Genomic DNA, 24209 nt, shown 5'->3' on the forward strand with positions numbered 1-24209 from the left:
GTCTCTATATAATATAGATGGTTAAAACACAGTCTCTATATAATATACATAAACACAGTCTCTATATAATATAGATTGTTAAAACACAGTCTCTATATAATATAGATGGTTAAAACACAGTCTCTATATAATATAGATGGTTAAAACACAGTCTCTACATAATATAGATGGTTAAAACACAGTCTCTATATAATATACATAAACACAGTCTCTATATAATATAGATTGTTAAAACACAGTCTCTGTATAATATAGATGGTTAAAACACAGTCTCTATATAATATAGATGGTTAAAACACAGTCTCTATATAATATAGATGTTTAAAACACAGTCTCTATGATGGTTAAAACACAGTCTCTATATAATATAGATGGTTAAAACACAGTCTCTATATAATATAGATGGTTAAAACACAGTCTCTATGATGGTTAAAACACAGTCTCTATATAATATAGATGGTTAAAACACAGTCTCTATATAATATAGATGGTTAAAACACAGTCTCTATATAATAGAGATGATTAAAACACAGTCTCTATATAATATAGATGGTTAAAACACAGTCTCTATGATGGTTAAAACACAGTCTCTATATAATATAGATGGTTAAAACACAGTCTCTATATAATATAGATGGTTAAAACACAGTCTCTATGATGGTTAAAACACAGTCGCTATATAATATAGATGATTAAAACACAGTCTCTATATAATATAGATGGTTAAAACACAGTCTCTATATAATATAGATTTTTAAAACACAGTCTCTATATAATATAGATGGTTAAACACAGTCTCTATATAATATAGATGGTTAAACACAGTCTCTATATAATATAGATGGTTAAAACACAGTCTCTATATAATATAGATGATTAAAACACAGTCTCTATATAATATAGATGGTTAAAACACAGTCTCTATGATGGTTAAAACACAGTCTCTATGATGGTTAAAACACAGTCTCTATGATGGTTAAAACACAGTCTCTATGATGGTTAAAACACAGTCTCTATATAATATAGATGGTTAAAACACAGTCTCTAATATAATATAGATGGTTAAAACACAGTCTCTATATAATATAGATGGTTAAAACACAGTCTCTATATAATATAGATGGTTAAAACACAGTCTCTATGATGGTTAAAACACAGTCTCTATATAATATAGATGGTTAAAACACAGTCTCTATATAATATAGATGGTTAAAACACAGTCTCTATATAATATAGATGGTTAAAACACAGTCTCTATGATGGTTAAAATACAGTCTCTATATAATATAGATGGTTAAAACACAGTCTCTATATAATGTAGATGGTTAAAACACAGTCTCTATATAATATAGATGGTTAAAACACAGTCTCTATGTAATATACATAAACACAGTCTCTATATAATATAGATTGTTAAAACATAGTCTCTATATAATATAGATGGTTAAAACACAGTCTCTATATAATATAGATGGTTAAAACACAGTCTCTATATAATATAGATGGTTAAAACACAGTCTCTATATAATGTAGATGGTTAAAACACAGTCTCTATATAATATAGATGGTTAAAACACAGTCTCTATGTAATATACATAAACACAGTCTCTATATAATATAGATTGTTAAAACACAGTCTCTATATAATATAGATTGTTAAAACACAGTCTCTATATAATATATATGGTTAAAACACAGTCTCTATATAATATAGATGGTTAAAACACAGTCTCTATATAATATAGATGGTTAAAACACAGTCTCTATATAATATAGATGGTTAAAACACAGTCTCTATATAATATACATAAACACAGTCTCTATATAATATAGATTGTTAAAACACAGTCTCTATATAATATAGATTGTTAAAACACAGTCTCTATATAATATAGATGGTTAAAACACAGTCTCTATATAATATAGATGGTTAAAACACAGTCTCTATATAATATAGATGGTTAAAACACAGTCTCTATATAATATAGATGGTTAAACACAGTCTCTATATAAAATAGATGGTTAAAACACAGTCTCTATATAATATAGATGGTTAAAACACAGTCTCTATGATGGTTAAAACACAGTCTCTATATAATATAGATGGTTAAAACACAGTCTCTATATAATATAGATGGTTAAAACACAGTCTCTATGATGGTTAAAACACAGTCTCTATATAATATAGATGGTTAAAACACAGTCTCTATATAATAGAGATGGTTAAAACACAGTCTCTATATAATAGAGATGATTAAAACACAGTCTCTATATAATATAGATGGTTAAAACACAGTCTCTATGATGGTTAAAACACAGTCTCTATATAATATAGATGGTTAAAACACAGTCTCTATATAATATAGATGGTTAAAACACAGTCTCTATGATGGTTAAAACACAGTCTCTATATAATATAGATGATTAAAACACAGTCTCTATATAATATAGATGGTTAAAACACAGTCTCTATATAATATAGATTTTTAAAACACAGTCTCTATATAATATAGATGGTTAAACACAGTCTCTATATAATATAGATGGTTAAACACAGTCTCTATATAATATAGATGGTTAAAACACAGTCTCTATATAATATAGATGGTTAAAACACAGTCTCTATATAATATATATGGTTAAAACACAGTCTCTATATAATATAGATGGTTAAAACACAGTCTCTATATAATATAGATGGTTAAAACACAGTCTCTATATAATATAGATGGTTAAAACACAGTCTCTATATAATATAGATGGTTAAAACACAGTCTCTATATAATATAGATGGTTAAAACACAGTCTCTATATAATATAGATTGTTAAAACACAGTCTCTATATAATATAGATTGTTAAAACACAGTCTCTATATAATATAGATGGTTAAAACACAGTCTCTATATAATATAGATGGTTAAAACACAGTCTCTATATAATATAGATGGTTAAAACACAGTCTCTATATAATATAGATGGTTAAACACAGTCTCTATATAAAATAGATGGTTAAAACACAGTCTCTATATAATATAGATGGTTAAAACACAGTCTCTATATAATATAGATGGTTAAAACACAGTCTCTATATAATATAGATTGTTAAAACACAGTCTCTATATAATATAGATTGTTAAAACACAGTCTCTATATAATATAGATGGTTAAAACACAGTCTCTATATAATATAGATGGTTAAAACACAGTCTCTATATAATATAGATGGTTAAAACACAGTCTCTATATAATATAGATGGTTAAACACAGTCTCTATATAAAATAGATGGTTAAAACACAGTCTCTATATAATATAGATGGTTAAAACACAGTCTCTATGATGGTTAAAACACAGTCTCTATATAATATAGATGGTTAAAACACAGTCTCTATATAATATAGATGGTTAAAACACAGTCTCTATGATGGTTAAAACACAGTCTCTATATAATATAGATGGTTAAAACACAGTCTCTATATAATAGAGATGGTTAAAACACAGTCTCTATATAATAGAGATGATTAAAACACAGTCTCTATATAATATAGATGGTTAAAACACAGTCTCTATGATGGTTAAAACACAGTCTCTATATAATATAGATGGTTAAAACACAGTCTCTATATAATATAGATGGTTAAAACACAGTCTCTATGATGGTTAAAACACAGTCTCTATATAATATAGATGATTAAAACACAGTCTCTATATAATATAGATGGTTAAAACACAGTCTCTATATAATAGAGATGGTTAAAACACAGTCTCTATATAATAGAGATGATTAAAACACAGTCTCTATATAATATAGATGGTTAAAACACAGTCTCTATGATGGTTAAAACACAGTCTCTATATAATATAGATGGTTAAAACACAGTCTCTATATAATATAGATGGTTAAAACACAGTCTCTATGATGGTTAAAACACAGTCTCTATATAATATAGATGATTAAAACACAGTCTCTATATAATATAGATGGTTAAAACACAGTCTCTATATAATATAGATTTTTAAAACACAGTCTCTATATAATATAGATGGTTAAACACAGTCTCTATATAATATAGATGGTTAAACACAGTCTCTATATAATATAGATGGTTAAAACACAGTCTCTATATAATATAGATGATTAAAACACAGTCTCTATGATGGTTAAAACACAGTCTCTATGATGGTTAAAACACAGTCTCTATGATGGTTAAAACACAGTCTCTATATAATATAGATGGTTAAAACACAGTCTCTTATATAATATAGATGGTTAAAACACAGTCTCTATATAATATAGATGGTTAAAACACAGTCTCTATATAATATAGATGGTTAAAACACAGTCTCTATGATGGTTAAAACACAGTCTCTATATAATATAGATGGTTAAAACACAGTCTCTATGATGGTTAAAACACAGTCTCTATATAATATAGATGGTTAAAACACAGTCTCTATATAATATAGATGGTTAAAACACAGTCTCTATATAATATAGATGGTTAAAACACAGTCTCTATATAATATACATAAACACAGTCTCTATATAATATAGATTGTTAAAACACAGTCTCTATATAATATAGATGGTTAAAACACAGTCTCTATATAATATAGATGGTTAAAACACAGTCTCTACATAATATAGATGGTTAAAACACAGTCTCTATATAATATACATAAACACAGTCTCTATATAATATAGATTGTTAAAACACAGTCTCTATATAATATAGATGGTTAAAACACAGTCTCTATATAATATAGATGGTTAAAACACAGTCTCTATATAATATAGATGTTTAAAACACAGTCTCTATGATGGTTAAAACACAGTCTCTATATAATATAGATGGTTAAAACACAGTCTCTATATAATATAGATGGTTAAAACACAGTCTCTATGATGGTTAAAACACAGTCTCTATATAATATAGATGGTTAAAACACAGTCTCTATATAATATAGATGGTTAAAACACAGTCTCTATATAATAGAGATGATTAAAACACAGTCTCTATATAATATAGATGGTTAAAACACAGTCTCTATATAATATAGATGGTTAAAACACAGTCTCTATATAATATAGATGGTTAAAACACAGTCTCTATGATGGTTAAAACACAGTCTCTATATAATATACATAAACACAGTCTCTATATAATATAGATTGTTAAAACACAGTCTCTATATAATATAGATGGTTAAAACACAGTCTCTATATAATATAGATGGTTAAAACACAGTCTCTATATAATATAGATGGTTAAAACACAGTCTCTATATAATATAGATGGTTAAAACACAGTCTCTATATAATATAGATGGTTAAAACACAGTCTCTATGATGGTTAAAACACAGTCTCTATATAATATAGATGATTAAAACACAGTCTCTATATAATATAGATGGTTAAAACACAGTCTCTATATAATATAGATTTTTAAAACACAGTCTCTATATAATATAGATAGTTAAACACAGTCTCTATATAATATAGATGGTTAAACACAGTCTCTATATAATATAGATGGTTAAAACACAGTCTCTATATAATATAGATGATTAAAACACAGTCTCTATGATGGTTAAAACACAGTCTCTATGATGGTTAAAACACAGTCTCTATGATGGTTAAAACACAGTCTCTATGATGGTTAAAACACAGTCTCTATATAATATAGATGGTTAAAACACAGTCTCTAATATAATATAGATGGTTAAAACACAGTCTCTATATAATATAGATGGTTAAAACACAGTCTCTATATAATATAGATGGTTAAAACACAGTCTCTATGATGGTTAAAACACAGTCTCTATATAATATAGATGGTTAAAACAGTCTCTATATAATATAGATGGTTAAAACACAGTCTCTATATAATATAGATGGTTAAAACACAGTCTCTATGATGGTTAAAACACAGTCTCTATATAATATAGATGGTTAAAACACAGTCTCTATATAATGTAGATGGTTAAAACACAGTCTCTATATAATATAGATGGTTAAAACACAGTCTCTATGTAATATACATAAACACAGTCTCTATATAATATAGATTGTTAAAACATAGTCTCTATATAATATAGATGGTTAAAACACAGTCTCTATATAATATAGATGGTTAAAACACAGTCTCTATATAATATAGATGGTTAAAAGACAGTCTCTATATAATGTAGATGGTTAAAACACAGTCTCTATATAATATAGATGGTTAAAACACAGTCTCTATGTAATATACATAAACACAGTCTCTATATAATATAGATTGTTAAAACACAGTCTCTATATAATATAGATTGTTAAAACACAGTCTCTATATAATATAGATTGTTAAAACACAGTCTCTATATAATATAGATGGTTAAAACACAGTCTCTATATAATATATATGGTTAAAACACAGTCTCTATATAATATAGATGGTTAAAACACAGTCTCTATATAATATAGATGGTTAAACACAGTCTCTATATAATATAGATGGTTAAAACACAGTCTCTATATAATATAGATGATTAAAACACAGTCTCTATGATGGTTAAAACACAGTCTCTATGATGGTTAAAACACAGTCTCTATGATGGTTAAAACACAGTCTCTATGATGGTTAAAACACAGTCTCTATATAATATAGATGGTTAAAACACAGTCTCTTATATAATATAGATGGTTAAAACACAGTCTCTATATAATATAGATGGTTAAAACACAGTCTCTATATAATATAGATGGTTAAAACACAGTCTCTATGATGGTTAAAACACAGTCTCTATATAATATAGATGGTTAAAACACAGTCTCTATGATGGTTAAAACACAGTCTCTATATAATATAGATGGTTAAAACACAGTCTCTATATAATATAGATGGTTAAAACACAGTCTCTATATAATATAGATGGTTAAAACACAGTCTCTATATAATATACATAAACACAGTCTCTATATAATATAGATTGTTAAAACACAGTCTCTATATAATATAGATGGTTAAAACACAGTCTCTATATAATATAGATGGTTAAAACACAGTCTCTACATAATATAGATGGTTAAAACACAGTCTCTATATAATATACATAAACACAGTCTCTATATAATATAGATTGTTAAAACAGTCTCTGTATAATATAGATGGTTAAAACACAGTCTCTATATAATATAGATGGTTAAAACACAGTCTCTATATAATATAGATGTTTAAAACACAGTCTCTATGATGGTTAAAACACAGTCTCTATATAATATAGATGGTTAAAACACAGTCTCTATATAATATAGATGGTTAAAACACAGTCTCTATGATGGTTAAAACACAGTCTCTATATAATATAGATGGTTAAAACACAGTCTCTATATAATATAGATGGTTAAAACACAGTCTCTATATAATAGAGATGATTAAAACACAGTCTCTATATAATATAGATGGTTAAAACACAGTCTCTATGATGGTTAAAACACAGTCTCTATATAATATAGATGGTTAAAACACAGTCTCTATATAATATAGATGGTTAAAACACAGTCTCTATATAATATAGATGGTTAAAACACAGTCTCTATGATGGTTAAAACACAGTCTCTATATAATATAGATGATTAAAACACAGTCTCTATATAATATAGATGGTTAAAACACAGTCTCTATATAATATAGATTTTTAAAACACAGTCTCTATATAATATAGATAGTTAAACACAGTCTCTATATAATATAGATGGTTAAACACAGTCTCTATATAATATAGATGGTTAAAACACAGTCTCTATATAATATAGATGATTAAAACACAGTCTCTATGATGGTTAAAACACAGTCTCTATGATGGTTAAAACACAGTCTCTATGATGGTTAAAACACAGTCTCTATGATGGTTAAAACACAGTCTCTATATAATATAGATGGTTAAAACACAGTCTCTAATATAATATAGATGGTTAAAACACAGTCTCTATATAATATAGATGGTTAAAACACAGTCTCTATATAATATAGATGGTTAAAACACAGTCTCTATGATGGTTAAAACACAGTCTCTATATAATATAGATGGTTAAAACAGTCTCTATATAATATAGATGGTTAAAACACAGTCTCTATATAATATAGATGGTTAAAACACAGTCTCTATGATGGTTAAAACACAGTCTCTATATAATATAGATGGTTAAAACACAGTCTCTATATAATGTAGATGGTTAAAACACAGTCTCTATATAATATAGATGGTTAAAACACAGTCTCTATGTAATATACATAAACACAGTCTCTATATAATATAGATTGTTAAAACATAGTCTCTATATAATATAGATGGTTAAAACACAGTCTCTATATAATATAGATGGTTAAAACACAGTCTCTATATAATATAGATGGTTAAAAGACAGTCTCTATATAATGTAGATGGTTAAAACACAGTCTCTATATAATATAGATGGTTAAAACACAGTCTCTATGTAATATACATAAACACAGTCTCTATATAATATAGATTGTTAAAACACAGTCTCTATATAATATAGATTGTTAAAACACAGTCTCTATATAATATAGATTGTTAAAACACAGTCTCTATATAATATAGATGGTTAAAACACAGTCTCTATATAATATATATGGTTAAAACACAGTCTCTATATAATATAGATGGTTAAAACACAGTCTCTATATAATATAGATGGTTAAACACAGTCTCTATATAATATAGATGGTTAAAACACAGTCTCTATATAATATAGATGATTAAAACACAGTCTCTATGATGGTTAAAACACAGTCTCTATGATGGTTAAAACACAGTCTCTATGATGGTTAAAACACAGTCTCTATGATGGTTAAAACACAGTCTCTATATAATATAGATGGTTAAAACACAGTCTCTTATATAATATAGATGGTTAAAACACAGTCTCTATATAATATAGATGGTTAAAACACAGTCTCTATATAATATAGATGGTTAAAACACAGTCTCTATGATGGTTAAAACACAGTCTCTATATAATATAGATGGTTAAAACACAGTCTCTATGATGGTTAAAACACAGTCTCTATATAATATAGATGGTTAAAACACAGTCTCTATATAATATAGATGGTTAAAACACAGTCTCTATATAATATACATAAACACAGTCTCTATATAATATAGATTGTTAAAACACAGTCTCTATATAATATAGATGGTTAAAACACAGTCTCTATATAATATAGATGGTTAAAACACAGTCTCTACATAATATAGATGGTTAAAACACAGTCTCTATATAATATACATAAACACAGTCTCTATATAATATAGATTGTTAAAACACAGTCTCTATATAATATAGATGGTTAAAACACAGTCTCTATATAATATAGATGTTTAAAACACAGTCTCTATGATGGTTAAAACACAGTCTCTATATAATATAGATGGTTAAAACACAGTCTCTATATAATATAGATGGTTAAAACACAGTCTCTATGATGGTTAAAACACAGTCTCTATATAATATAGATGGTTAAAACACAGTCTCTATATAATATAGATGGTTAAAACACAGTCTCTATATAATAGAGATGATTAAAACACAGTCTCTATATAATATAGATGGTTAAAACACAGTCTCTATGATGGTTAAAACACAGTCTCTATATAATATAGATGGTTAAAACACAGTCTCTATATAATATAGATGGTTAAAACACAGTCTCTATATAATATAGATGGTTAAAACACAGTCTCTATGATGGTTAAAACACAGTCTCTATATAATATAGATGATTAAAACACAGTCTCTATATAATATAGATGGTTAAAACACAGTCTCTATATAATATAGATTTTTAAAACACAGTCTCTATATAATATAGATAGTTAAACACAGTCTCTATATAATATAGATGGTTAAACACAGTCTCTATATAATATAGATGGTTAAAACACAGTCTCTATATAATATAGATGATTAAAACACAGTCTCTATGATGGTTAAAACACAGTCTCTATGATGGTTAAAACACAGTCTCTATGATGGTTAAAACACAGTCTCTATGATGGTTAAAACACAGTCTCTATATAATATAGATGGTTAAAACACAGTCTCTAATATAATATAGATGGTTAAAACACAGTCTCTATATAATATAGATGGTTAAAACACAGTCTCTATATAATATAGATGGTTAAAACACAGTCTCTATGATGGTTAAAACACAGTCTCTATATAATATAGATGGTTAAAACACAGTCTCTATATAATATAGATGGTTAAAACACAGTCTCTATATAATATAGATGGTTAAAACACAGTCTCTATGATGGTTAAAACACAGTCTCTATATAATATAGATGGTTAAAACACAGTCTCTATATAATGTAGATGGTTAAAACACAGTCTCTATATAATATAGATGGTTAAAACACAGTCTCTATGTAATATACATAAACACAGTCTCTATATAATATAGATTGTTAAAACATAGTCTCTATATAATATAGATGGTTAAAACACAGTCTCTATATAATATAGATGGTTAAAACACAGTCTCTATATAATATAGATGGTTAAAAGACAGTCTCTATATAATGTAGATGGTTAAAACACAGTCTCTATATAATATAGATGGTTAAAACACAGTCTCTATGTAATATACATAAACACAGTCTCTATATAATATAGATTGTTAAAACACAGTCTCTATATAATATAGATTGTTAAAACACAGTCTCTATATAATATAGATTGTTAAAACACAGTGTCTATATAATATAGATGGTTAAAACACAGTCTCTATATAATATATATGGTTAAAACACAGTCTCTATATAATATAGATGGTTAAAACACAGTCTCTATATAATATAGATGGTTAAAACACAGTCTCTATATAATATAGATGGTTAAAACACAGTCTCTATATAATATACATAAACACAGTCTCTATATAATATAGATTGTTAAAACACAGTCTCTATATAATATAGATGGTTAAAACACAGTCTCTATATAATATAGATGGTTAAAACACAGTCTCTATATAATATAGATGGTTAAAACACAGTCTCTATATAATATAGATGGTTAAAACACAGTCTCTATATAATATAGATGGTTAAAACACAGTCTCTATATAATATAGATGGTTAAAACACAGTCTCTATATAATATACATAAACACAGTCTCTATATAATATAGATTGTTAAAACACAGTCTCTATATAATATAGATTGTTAAAACACAGTCTCTATATAATATAGATGGTTAAAACACAGTCTCTATATAATATAGATGGTTAAAACACAGTCTCTATATAATATAGATGGTTAAAACACAGTCTCTATATAATATAGATGGTTAAACACAGTCTCTATATAAAATAGATGGTTAAAACACAGTCTCTATATAATATAGATGGTTAAAACACAGTCTCTATGATGGTTAAAACACAGTCTCTATATAATATAGATGGTTAAAACACAGTCTCTATATAATATAGATGGTTAAAACACAGTCTCTATGATGGTTAAAACACAGTCTCTATATAATATAGATGGTTAAAACACAGTCTCTATATAATAGAGATGGTTAAAACACAGTCTCTATATAATAGAGATGATTAAAACACAGTCTCTATATAATATAGATGGTTAAAACACAGTCTCTATGATGGTTAAAACACAGTCTCTATATAATATAGATGGTTAAAACACAGTCTCTATATAATATAGATGGTTAAAACACAGTCTCTATATAATATAGATGTTTAAAACACAGTCTCTATATAATATAGATGGTTAAAACACAGTCTCTATATAATATAGATGGTTAAACACAGTCTCTATATAATATAGATGGTTAAAACACAGTCTCTATATAATATAGATGGTTAAAACACAGTCTCTATATAATATATATGGTTAAAACACAGTCTCTATATAATATAGATGGTTAAAACACAGTCTCTATATAATATAGATGGTTAAAACACAGTCTCTATATAATATAGATGGTTAAAACACAGTCTCTATATAATATAGATGGTTAAAACACAGTCTCTATATAATATACATAAACACAGTCTCTATATAATATAGATTGTTAAAACACAGTCTCTATATAATATAGATTGTTAAAACACAGTCTCTATATAATATAGATGGTTAAAACACAGTCTCTATATAATATAGATGGTTAAAACACAGTCTCTATATAATATAGATGGTTAAAACACAGTCTCTATATAATATAGATGGTTAAACACAGTCTCTATATAAAATAGATGGTTAAAACACAGTCTCTATATAATATAGATGGTTAAAACACAGTCTCTATGATGGTTAAAACACAGTCTCTATATAATATAGATGGTTAAAACACAGTCTCTATATAATATAGATGGTTAAAACACAGTCTCTATATAATATAGATGGTTAAAAGACAGTCTCTATATAATGTAGATGGTTAAAACACAGTCTCTATATAATATAGATGGTTAAAACACAGTCTCTATGTAATATACATAAACACAGTCTCTATATAATATAGATTGTTAAAACACAGTCTCTATATAATATAGATTGTTAAAACACAGTCTCTATATAATATAGATTGTTAAAACACAGTGTCTATATAATATAGATGGTTAAAACACAGTCTCTATATAATATATATGGTTAAAACACAGTCTCTATATAATATAGATGGTTAAAACACAGTCTCTATATAATATAGATGGTTAAAACACAGTCTCTATATAATATACATAAACACAGTCTCTATATAATATAGATTGTTAAAACACAGTCTCTATATAATATAGATGGTTAAAACACAGTCTCTATATAATATAGATGGTTAAAACACAGTCTCTATATAATATAGATGGTTAAAACACAGTCTCTATATAATATAGATGGTTAAAACACAGTCTCTATATAATATAGATGGTTAAAACACAGTCTCTATATAATATAGATGGTTAAAACACAGTCTCTATATAATATACATAAACACAGTCTCTATATAATATAGATTGTTAAAACACAGTCTCTATATAATATAGATTGTTAAAACACAGTCTCTATATAATATAGATGGTTAAAACACAGTCTCTATATAATATAGATGGTTAAAACACAGTCTCTATATAATATAGATGGTTAAAACACAGTCTCTATATAATATAGATGGTTAAACACAGTCTCTATATAAAATAGATGGTTAAAACACAGTCTCTATATAATATAGATGGTTAAAACACAGTCTCTATGATGGTTAAAACACAGTCTCTATATAATATAGATGGTTAAAACACAGTCTCTATATAATATAGATGGTTAAAACACAGTCTCTATGATGGTTAAAACACAGTCTCTATATAATATAGATGGTTAAAACACAGTCTCTATATAATAGAGATGGTTAAAACACAGTCTCTATATAATAGAGATGATTAAAACACAGTCTCTATATAATATAGATGGTTAAAACACAGTCTCTATGATGGTTAAAACACAGTCTCTATATAATATAGATGGTTAAAACACAGTCTCTATATAATATAGATGGTTAAAACACAGTCTCTATATAATATAGATTTTTAAAACACAGTCTCTATATAATATAGATGGTTAAACACAGTCTCTATATAATATAGATGGTTAAACACAGTCTCTATATAATATAGATGGTTAAAACACAGTCTCTATATAATATAGATGGTTAAAACACAGTCTCTATATAATATATATGGTTAAAACACAGTCTCTATATAATATAGATGGTTAAAACACAGTCTCTATATAATATAGATGGTTAAAACACAGTCTCTATATAATATAGATGGTTAAAACACAGTCTCTATATAATATAGATGGTTAAAACACAGTCTCTATATAATATACATAAACACAGTCTCTATATAATATAGATTGTTAAAACACAGTCTCTATATAATATAGATTGTTAAAACACAGTCTCTATATAATATAGATGGTTAAAACACAGTCTCTATATAATATAGATGGTTAAAACACAGTCTCTATATAATATAGATGGTTAAAACACAGTCTCTATATAATATAGATGGTTAAACACAGTCTCTATATAAAATAGATGGTTAAAACACAGTCTCTATATAATATAGATGGTTAAAACACAGTCTCTATGATGGTTAAAACACAGTCTCTATATAATATAGATGGTTAAAACACAGTCTCTATATAATATAGATGGTTAAAACACAGTCTCTATGATGGTTAAAACACAGTCTCTATATAATATAGATGGTTAAAACACAGTCTCTATATAATAGAGATGGTTAAAACACAGTCTCTATATAATAGAGATGATTAAAACACAGTCTCTATATAATATAGATGGTTAAAACACAGTCTCTATGATGGTTAAAACACAGTCTCTATATAATATAGATGGTTAAAACACAGTCTCTATATAATATAGATGGTTAAAACACAGTCTCTATGATGGTTAAAACACAGTCTCTATATAATATAGATGATTAAAACACAGTCTCTATATAATATAGATGGTTATAACACAGTCTCTATATAATATAGATTTTTAAAACACAGTCTCTATATAATATAGATGGTTAAACACAGTCTCTATATAATATAGATGGTTAAAACACAGTCTCTATATAATATAGATGATTAAAACACAGTCTCTATGATGGTTAAAACACAGTCTCTATGATGGTTAAAACACAGTCTCTATGATGGATAAAACACAGTCTCTATGATGGTTAAAACACAGTCTCTATATATTATAGATGGTTAAAACACAGTCTCTTATATAATATAGATGGTTAAAACACAGTCTCTATATAATATAGATGGTTAAAACACAGTCTCTATGATGGTTAAAACACAGTCTCTATATAATATAGATGGTTAAAACACAGTCTCTATATAATATAGATGGTTAAAACACAGTCTCTATGATGGTTAAAACACAGTCTCTATATAATATAGATGGTTAAAACACAGTCTCTATATAATAGAGATGGTTAAAACACAGTCTCTATATAATAGAGATGATTAAAACACAGTCTCTATATAATATAGATGGTTAAAACACAGTCTCTATGATGGTTAAAACACAGTCTCTATATAATATAGATGGTTAAAACACAGTCTCTATATAATATAGATGGTTAAAACACAGTCTCTATATAATATAGATTTTTAAAACACAGTCTCTATATAATATAGATGGTTAAACACAGTCTCTATATAATATAGATGGTTAAACACAGTCTCTATATAATATAGATGGTTAAAACACAGTCTCTATATAATATAGATGGTTAAAACACAGTCTCTATATAATATATATGGTTTAAAACACAGTCTCTATATAATATAGATGGTTAAAACACATTCTCTATATAATATAGATGGTTAAAACACAGTCTCTATATAATATAGATGGTTAAAACACAGTCTCTATATAATATAGATGGTTAAAACACAGTCTCTATATAATATACATAAACACAGTCTCTATATAATATAGATTGTTAAAACACAGTCTCTATATAATATAGATTGTTAAAACACAGTCTCTATATAATATAGATGGTTAAAACACAGTCTCTATATAATATAGATGGTTAAAACACAGTCTCTATATAATATAGATGGTTAAAACACAGTCTCTATATAATATAGATGGTTAAACACAGTCTCTATATAAAATAGATGGTTAAAACACAGTCTCTATATAATATAGATGGTTAAAACACAGTCTCTATGATGGTTAAAACACAGTCTCTATATAATATAGATGGTTAAAACACAGTCTCTATATAATATAGATGGTTAAAACACAGTCTCTATGATGGTTAAAACACAGTCTCTATATAATATAGATGGTTAAAACACAGTCTCTATATAATAGAGATGGTTAAAACACAGTCTCTATATAATAGAGATGATTAAAACACAGTCTCTATATAATATAGATGGTTAAAACACAGTCTCTATGATGGTTAAAACACAGTCTCTATATAATATAGATGGTTAAAACACAGTCTCTATATAATATAGATGGTTAAAACACAGTCTCTATGATGGTTAAAACACAGTCTCTATATAATATAGATGATTAAAACACAGTCTCTATATAATATAGATGGTTATAACACAGTCTCTATATAATATAGATTTTTAAAACACAGTCTCTATATAATATAGATGGTTAAACACAGTCTCTATATAATATAGATGGTTAAACACAGTCTCTATATAATATAGATGGTTAAAACACAGTCTCTATATAATATAGATGATTAAAATACAGTCTCTATGATGGTTAAAACACAGTCTCTATGATGGTTAAAACACAGTCTCTATGATGGATAAAACACAGTCTCTATGATGGTTAAAACACAGTCTCTATATATTATAGATGGTTAAAACACAGTCTCTTATATAATATAGATGGTTAAAACACAGTCTCTATATAATATAGATGGTTAAAACACAGTCTCTATATAATATAGATGGTTAAAACACAGTCTCTATGATGGTTAAAACACAGTCTCTATATAATATAGATGGTTAAAACACAGTCTCTATATAATATAGATTGTTAAAACACAGTCTCTATATAATATAGATGATTAAAACACAGTCTCTATATAATATAGATGGTTAAATCACAGTCTCTATATAATATAGATGATTAAAACACAGTCTCTATGATGGTTAAAACACAGTCTCTATATAATATAGATGGTTAAAACACAGTCTCTATATAATAATGATTGTTAAAACACAGTCTCTATGATGGTTAAAACACAGTCTCTATATAATATAGATGGTTAAAAAACAGTCTCTATATAATATAGATGATTAAAACACAGTCTCTATGATGGTTAAAACACAGTCTCTATATAATATAGATGGTTAAAACACAGTCTCTATATAATATTGATGGTTAAAACACAGTCTCTATATAATATAGATTGTTAAAACACAGTCTCGATGATGGTTAAAACTCAGTCTATATATAATATAGATGATTAAAACACAGTCTCTATATAATATAGATGGTTAAAACACCGTCTCTATATAATATAGATGATTAAAACACAGTCTCTATATAATATAGATGATTAAAACACAGTCTCTATATAATATAGATGGTTAAAACACAGTCTCTATATAATATAGATGGTTAAAACACAGTATCTATATAATATAGATGGTTAAAACACAGTCTCTATATAATATAGATGATTAAAACACAGTCTCTATATAATATAGATGGTAAAAACACAGTCTCTATGATGGTTAAAACACAGTCTCTATATAATATAGGTGGTTAAAACACAGTCTCTATATAATATAGATGGTTAAAACACAGTCTCTATGATGGTTAAAACACAGTCTCTATATAATATAGATGGTTAAAACACAGTCTCTCTATAATATAGATGATTAAAACAGAGTCTCTATGATGGTTAAAACACAGTCTCTATGATGGTTAAAACACAGTCTCTATATAATATAGGTGGTTAAAACACAGTCTCTATATAATATAGATGGTTAAAACACAGTCTCCATGATGGTTAAAACACAGTCTCTATGATGGTTAAAACACGGTCTCTATGATGGTTAAAACACAGTCTCTATATAATATAGATGGTTAAAACACAGTCTCTATATAATATAGATGGTTAAAACACAGTCTATATATAATATAGATGATTAAAAAACAGTCTCTATATAATATAGATGGTTAAAACACCGTCTCTATATAATATAGATGATTAAAACACAGTCTCTATATAATATAGATGATTAAAACACAAACTCTATATAATATAGATGGTTAAAACACAGTCTCTATATAATATAGATGGTCAAAACACAGTCTCTAATAAATATAGATGATTAAAACACAGTCTCTATATAATATAGATGGTAAAAACACAGTCTCTATGATGGTTAAACCACAGTCTCTATATAATATAGATGGTTAAAACACAGTCTCTATATAATATAGATGGTTAAAACACAGTCTCTATGATGGTTAAAACACAGTCTCTATATAATATAGATGGTTAAAACACAGTCTCTATATAATATAGATGGTTAAAACACAGTCTCTATATAATATAGATGGTTAAAACACAGTCTCTATATAATATAGATGGTTAAAACACAGTCTCTATATAATATAGATGGTTAAAACACAGTCTCTATATAATATAGATGGATAAAACACAGTCTCTATATAATATAGATTGTTAAAACACAGTCTCTATATAATATAGATGGTTAAAACACAGTCTCTATATAATATAGATGGTTAAAACACAGTCTCCATATAATATAGATGGTTAAAACAAAGTCTCTATATAATATAGATCGTTAAAAAACAGTCTCTATATAATATAGATGGTTAAAACACAGTCTCTATATAATATAGATGGTTAAAACACAGTCTCTATGATGGTTAAAACACAGTCTCTATATAATATAGATGGTTAAAACACAGTCTCTATATAATATAGATGGTTAAAACACAGTCTCTATGATGGTTAAAACACAGTCTCTATATAATAGAGATGATTAAAACACAGTCTCTATATAATATAGATGGTTAAAACACAGTCTCTATGATGGTTAAAACACAGTCTCTATATAATATAGATGGTTAAAACACAGTCTCTATATAATATAGATGGTTAAAACACAGTCTCTATGATGGTTAAAACACAGTCTCTATATAATATAGATGATTAAAACACAGTCTCTATATAATATAGATGGTTAAAACACAGTCTCTATATAATATAGATTTTTAAAACACAGTCTCTATATAATATAGATGGTTAAACACAGTCTCTATATAATATAGATGGTTAAACACAGTCTCTATATAATATAGATGGTTAAAACACAGTCTCTATATAATATAGATGATTAAAACACAGTCTCTATGATGGTTAAAACACAGTCTCTATGATGGTTAAAACACAGTCTCTATGATGGTTAAAACACAGTCTCTATGATGGTTAAAACACAGTCTCTATATAATATAGATGGTTAAAACACAGTCTCTTATATAATATAGATGGTTAAAACACAGTCTCTATATAATATAGATGGTTAAAACACAGTCTCTATATAATATAGATGGTTAAAACACAGTCTCTATGATGGTTAAAACACAGTCTCTATATAATATAGATGGTTAAAACACAGTCTCTATATAATATAGATGATTAGAACACAGTCTCTATATAATATAGATGGTTAAATCACAGTCTCTATATAATATAGATGATTAAAACACAGTCTCTATGATGGTCAAAACACAGTCTCTATATAATATAGATGGTTAAAACACAGTCTCTATATAATAATGATTGTTAAAACACAGTCTCTATGATGGTTAAAACACAGTCTCTATATAATATAGATGGTTAAAAAACAGTCTCTATATAATATAGATGATTAAAACACAGTCTCTATGATGGTTAAACACAGTCTCTATATAATATAGATGGTTAAAACACAGTCTCTATATAATATTGATGGTTAAAACACAGTCTCTATATAATATAGATTGTTAAAACACAGTCTCTATGATGGTTAAAACACAGTCTATATATAATATAGATGATTAAAACACAGTCTCTATATAATATAGATGATTAAAACACAGTCTCTATATAATATAGATGATTAAACACAATCTCTATATAATATAGATGGTTAAAACACAGTCTCTATATAATATAGATGGTTAAAACACAGTATCTATATAATATAGATGGTTAAAACACAGTCTCTATATAATATAGATGGTTAAAACACAGTCTCTATATAATATAGATGATTAAAACACAGTCTCTATATAATATAGATGGTAAAAACACAGTCTCTATGATGGTTAAAACACAGTCTCTATATAATATAGGTGGTTAAAACACAGTCTCTATATGATATAGATGGTTAAAACACAGTCTCTATGATGGTTAAAACACAGTCTCTATATAATATAGATGGTTAAAACACAGTCTCTCTATAATATAGATGATTAAAACACAGTCTCTATGATGGTTAAAACACAGTCTCTATGATGGTTAAAACACAGTCTCTATATAATATAGGTGGTTAAAACACAGTCTCCATGATGGTTAAAACACAGTCTCTATGATGGTTAAAACACGGTCTCTATGATGGTTAAAACACAGTCTCTATATAATATAGATGGTTAAAACACAGTCTCTATATAATACAGATGGTTAAAACACAGTCTATATATAATATAGATGATTAAAAAACAGTCTCTATATAATATAGATGGTTAAAACACCGTCTCTATATAATATAGATGATTAAAACACAGTCTCTATATAATATAGATGATTAAAACACAAACTCTATATAATATCGATGGTTAAAACACAGTCTCTATATAATATAGATGGTCAAAACACAGTCTCTAATAAATATAGATGATTAAAACACAGTCTCTATATAATATAGATGGTAAAAACACAGTCTCTATGATGGTTAAAACACAGTCTCTATATAATATAGATGGTTAAAACACAGTCTCTATATAATATAGATGGTTAAAACACAGTCTCTATGATGGTTAAAACACAGTCTCTATATAATATAGATGGTTAAAACACAGTCTCTATATAATATAGATGGTTAAAACACAGTCTCTATATAATATAGATGGTTAAAACACAGTCTCTATATAATATACATAAACACAGTCTCTATATAATATAGATGGTAAAAACACAGTCTCTATATAATATAGGTGGTTAAAACACAGTCTCTATGATGGTTAAACCACAGTCTCTATATAATATAGATGGTTAAAACACAGTCTCTATATAATATAGATGGTTAAAACACAGTCTCTATGATGGTTAAAACACAGTCTCTATATAATATAGATGGTTAAAACACAGTCTCTATATAATATAGATGGTTAAAACACAGTCTCTATATAATATAGATGGTTAAAACACAGTCTCTATATAATATAGATGGTTAAAACACAGTCTCTATATAATATAGATGGTTAAAACACAGTCTCTATATAATATAGATGGATAAAACACAGTCTCTATATAATATAGATTGTTAAAACACAGTCTCTATATAATATAGATGGTTAAAACACAGTCTCTATATAATATAGATGGTTAAAACACAGTCTCCATATAATATAGATGGTTAAAACAAAGTCTCTATATAATATAGATGGTTAAAAAACAGTCTCTATATAATATAGATGGTTAAAACACAGTCTCTATATAATATAGATGGTTAAAACACAGTCTCTATATTATATAGATGATTAAAACAGTCTCTATGATGGTTAAAACACAGTCTCTATATAATATAGATGGTTAAAACACAGTCTCTATGATAGTTAAAACACATTCTCTATATAATATAGATGATTAAAACAGTCTCTATGATGGTTAAAACACAGTCTCTATATAATATAGATGGTTAAAACACAGTCTCTATGATAGTTAAAACACAGTCTCTATATAATATAGATGATTAAAACACAGTCTCTATGATGGTTAAAACTCAGTCTCTATATAATATAGATGGTTAAAACACAGTCTCTATATAATATAGATGGTTAAAACACAGTCTCTATATAATATAGATAGTTAAAACACAGTCTCTATATAATATAGATGGTTAAAACAAAGTCTCTATGATGGTTAAAACACAGTCTCTATATAATATAGATGGTTAAAACACAGTCTCTATATAATATTGATGGTTAAAACACAGTCTCTATATAATATAGATTGTTAAAACACAGTCTCTATGATGGTTAAAACAGTCTCTATATAATATAGATGGTTAAACACAGTCTCTATATAAAATAGATGGTTAAAACACAGTCTCTATATAATATAGATGGTTAAAACACAGTCTCTATGATGGTTAAAACACAGTCTCTATATAATATAGATGGTTAAAACACAGTCTCTATATAATATAGATGGTTAAAACACAGTCTCTATGATGGTTAAAACACAGTCTCTATATAATAGAGATGATTAAAACACAGTCTCTATATAATATAGATGGTTAAAACACAGTCTCTATGATGGTTAAAACACAGTCTCTATATAATATAGATGGTTAAAACACAGTCTCTATATAATATAGATGGTTAAAACACAGTCTCTATGATGGTTAAAACACAGTCTCTATATAATATAGATGATTAAAACACAGTCTCTATATAATATAGATGGTTAAAACACAGTCTCTATATAATATAGATTTTTAAAACACAGTCTCTATATAATATAGATGGTTAAACACAGTCTCTATATAATATAGATGGTTAAACACAGTCTCTATATAATATAGATGGTTAAAACACAGTCTCTATATAATATAGATGATTAAAACACAGTCTCTATGATGGTTAAAACACAGTCTCTATGATGGTTAAAACACAGTCTCTATGATGGTTAAAACACAGTCTCTATGATGGTTAAAACACAGTCTCTATATAATATAGATGGTTAAAACACAGTCTCTTATATAATATAGATGGTTAAAACACAGTCTCTATATAATATAGATGGTTAAAACACAGTCTCTATATAATATAGATGGTTAAAACACAGTCTCTATGATGGTTAAAACACAGTCTCTATATAATATAGATGGTTAAAACACAGTCTCTATATAATATAGATGATTAGAACACAGTCTCTATATAATATAGATGGTTAAATCACAGTCTCTATATAATATAGATGATTAAAACACAGTCTCTATGATGGTCAAAACACAGTCTCTATATAATATAGATGGTTAAAACACAGTCTCTATATAATAATGATTGTTAAAACACAGTCTCTATGATGGTTAAAACACAGTCTCTATATAATATAGATGGTTAAAAAACAGTCTCTATATAATATAGATGATTAAAACACAGTCTCTATGATGGTTAAACACAGTCTCTATATAATATAGATGGTTAAAACACAGTCTCTATATAATATTGATGGTTAAAACACAGTCTCTATATAATATAGATTGTTAAAACACAGTCTCTATGATGGTTAAAACACAGTCTCTATGATGGTTAAAACACAGTCTCTATGATGGTTAAAACACAGTCTCTATGATGGTTAAAACACAGTCTCTATATAATATAGATGGTTAAAACACAGTCTCTTATATAATATAGATGGTTAAAACACAGTCTCTATATAATATAGATGGTTAAAACACAGTCTCTATATAATATAGATGGTTAAAACACAGTCTCTATGATGGTTAAAACACAGTCTCTATATAATATAGATGGTTAAAACACAGTCTCTATATAATATAGATGATTAGAACACAGTCTCTATATAATATAGATGGTTAAATCACAGTCTCTATATAATATAGATGATTAAAACACAGTCTCTATGATGGTCAAAACACAGTCTCTATATAATATAGATGGTTAAAACACAGTCTCTATATAATAATGATTGTTAAAACACAGTCTCTATGATGGTTAAAACACAGTCTCTATATAATATAGATGGTTAAAAAACAGTCTCTATATAATATAGATGATTAAAACACAGTCTCTATGATGGTTAAACACAGTCTCTATATAATATAGATGGTTAAAACACAGTCTCTATATAATATTGATGGTTAAAACACAGTCTCTATATAATATAGATTGTTAAAACACAGTCTCTATGATGGTTAAAACACAGTCTATATATAATATAGATGATTAAAACACAGTCTCTATATAATATAGATGATTAAAACACAGTCTCTATATAATATAGATGATTAAACACAATCTCTATATAATATAGATGGTTAAAACACAGTCTCTATATAATATAGATGGTTAAAACACAGTATCTATATAATATAGATGGTTAAAACACAGTCTCTATATAATATAGATGGTTAAAACACAGTCTCTATATAATATAGATGATTAAAACACAGTCTCTATATAATATAGATGGTAAAAACACAGTCTCTATGATGGTTAAAACACAGTCTCTATATAATATAGGTGGTTAAAACACAGTCTCTATATGATATAGATGGTTAAAACACAGTCTCTATGATGGTTAAAACACAGTCTCTATATAATATAGATGGTTAAAACACAGTC

Source organism: Salmo salar, unplaced genomic scaffold, assembly GCF_965601325.2.
Source record: "Salmo salar unplaced genomic scaffold, fSalSal1 ptg000071l, whole genome shotgun sequence".
NCBI lineage: Eukaryota > Metazoa > Chordata > Actinopteri > Salmoniformes > Salmonidae > Salmo > Salmo salar.